This window comes from Condylura cristata, unplaced genomic scaffold, assembly GCF_000260355.1.
Source record: "Condylura cristata isolate star-nosed mole 26May11 unplaced genomic scaffold, ConCri1.0 scaffold00011, whole genome shotgun sequence".
Classification (NCBI taxonomy): domain Eukaryota; kingdom Metazoa; phylum Chordata; class Mammalia; order Eulipotyphla; family Talpidae; genus Condylura; species Condylura cristata.
Genome location: NW_004567112.1, coordinates 44957187 through 44960000, shown reverse-complemented (window position 1 = coordinate 44960000; position 2814 = coordinate 44957187).

Sequence of the window (2814 nt, the reverse complement as noted above, 5' to 3'; positions counted from 1 at the left end):
AAAAAAAAAAAAAAAGAACAGGGCAAAGAGGAAAAAAGTTCTTTTACTATGGTGCAGAAATCAATCCCTAGTTAAAGTACAATTTAGGATTAAACAATACAACACTATGGCTTTGAAATGTTAATTAATTCTCAGTTTGGCCTGCTGCTCACATACCTAAGCCTTTAGATTGCAAAAGACACTTTTGTTAAGATTCATTTTATTACAAGTTAAAATTACCAAAAAAAAAAAATAGATTTCGAAAGATGTGTTTCTAAATCAATACAGCAATAGTGAAGCACCTAAAGTATTTGCTGGAATGTACTTTTCATTATTCCAACATTCACATGGGGATCTCTAATGGTCCCTGAAAATCCAGAGATTATCAAGAAATGTGACTTTAAGTACCATGAAATTGTGATAGCTATTTATCTTAGCTACTCATAGATAAAACCATATAACTGTTAGATTGAAATAGTCTCAAATACAGTACAGACTTCAGCTCTATCTTATATTTTTAAAAAGTTACAGGACATCAGGCTAATTTAATAGGAAGTATGTGGGATGCAGAGGAGATGAACTATAAACCAAACCTTTATAAATTCCAAATTCAACAAAAAAAATAATGTCAAAGCAGAATGCTCTTCTAACTTTCTTGGGGAAAATACCCCACATTTTTTTGCCTTCCATAGAAACTCTAGAATGACTGTGCCTTCATGTTTACCTTTGCTCTTGAGCTAGCCTTTCAGGTCATGCTAGTTTATGCCTGCCTGGGCCATTAGATTTACAACAGAACCATCCTGTCATAGAAAGAAGATCTAGATTAGGGTTTCTCTTTTTACCCATTGGGCCAGATGTCCTTGGTTTGGGGGTCTCTGCAGAGAAGGAGATTAAAGAAGTTTACTTGGTCTCTACCCACTAGATCCCACAGTAGTCTGTAGTCAGGACATCCCCTGGAATCTCTATGCTTTGCCAGACATCATCCCCTGGATGGCAAAACTGGTCTCTATTAAGAAACATTAATTTTAGACTGATCAAAAATGCAGACAATTTTTAATGTAGGGAGTTCACAGCTACGTCCTCTTTCAGGGGTTGACAAGTATGCTGCTTGGATTCAGCTTCTAATTCTGTCCTCTACTATCCATGTGACTTTGGTTTCTCTAAGCCATAGTCCATTCATCTAGGGATAATAATAAATTCCAATATAATAGGGTTATTTTAGGGAGTAAATAAGATACTGAACATAAACGAATAACGTGGCACATTATTGATCTGCAGTGAAACTTGGTCATTTTAGCATTATGATTTTTTATCGTTATTGGCCCAGTATCATTTCTAAAGGCATGGATTCCAAGGTGTTTTGATGTCATCTTGAGTTGCTATACAGAAAGTTTCAAACATAAATACATATAATAACTTATATTTGTTCAGCCCTTTAAAGGATCTAAACCCCAACTCAGTGCTTATTTTTCAATTTCTTCATCTCAGGATACATTTTAACATCAACATATCCAATAGTCTATTGAACACAGTGAAAATAGACAAAATAAATAAAAGTCAAGTTTGAGACCTCAAAGAACTTAATGCCTAGTCATAAAAAATAAACTTCTACATATAAAATCATTAAGGAAAAATAGATGATGCTGTTTCATACATATTTACTAGAATATAAAATTATTGAGGATAGAGATAGTGTCTTAGACATTCCCCTGCTGGTACTTTAGAAGTAGAAGCAGCTCCATAAATACTGGGTGAATGAAGGAATGGAAGAAATAAAAAATGTATTTTCTTCCAAATTGTTCCTCACTTCTTACATGGCCTTGCAGAAGTCAGTTCTGTAAGTTAGTCCCTCAGTAAATAGAGTAGATAATAATAATGCCTAATACCTGACATTTATATAGCCCCAAATAGTTTGCAAAGCATTTTCATTTACATTATCATATCTCATGATAATATATCATCAGCTCCATTCTCCTTTGAGAGTTCAGCAATTTAATTACAGCCGCTATATCATGGGTCTTGTCCCTGGCATGTTTCTCAGTGTAGAATACACTTCAGTCTTTAGCTGACCTTGGTCCTATAAGAATATGCTTTAATAACACCAGATCAATTTATTATGTGTAAGATTGTGCTGTAATTATTAGACCACTTAGAATCTTTTCTGATATCACAGAATCACAGATAGGTAAAGCCCCCAAGAATCACTTTCATCTTACCCTCTTCCAGATGAGGAGACGCAGCTCTGTGGGTGATGAGAATTTCCTATATCCTTCTGGTAAATCACTGGTCATATCAGAATTATAAACTTCATATAAGAGTTAAAGCTAACGCAAATTAGTCAGGCTTCCTTTGGCTCTATGAAAATATTTCACTTGTAAGAGCATGTACATTTTGTAGTCACTCATTTATTAACCCAATAAACTAACGAGCACATAATTTAGTTAGCCAATATGGTAAGTAGTAATGTAATGCAGCTGACATCCCTTCACCAGTCATTTACTTATGAATCCCAAATGGAATTTCTTTCTCTTCAATTTCTTCTTTAATATCCATCTAATATACACTGAGATAGTCATTTTCATTGTAGAGAAACTTTGCAACTTTCATTATAGACAAATGAATAAAATATTTTCAAGCATTAAATGTGCCCATCATGACTTTTTTTTCATTTTCCTCTTGATATTCTCACTTGCTCAGTATTTTTGAAGACTGAATTAATCATGCAACAAGCTCTCTATACTTCCTCTGTGATATAACTCCTTATAGATTTAGACAATGAAATGCTTACTCCTTTGGACTCATATAAGTGCCCAATAAATACTGAAAATGTGGGTG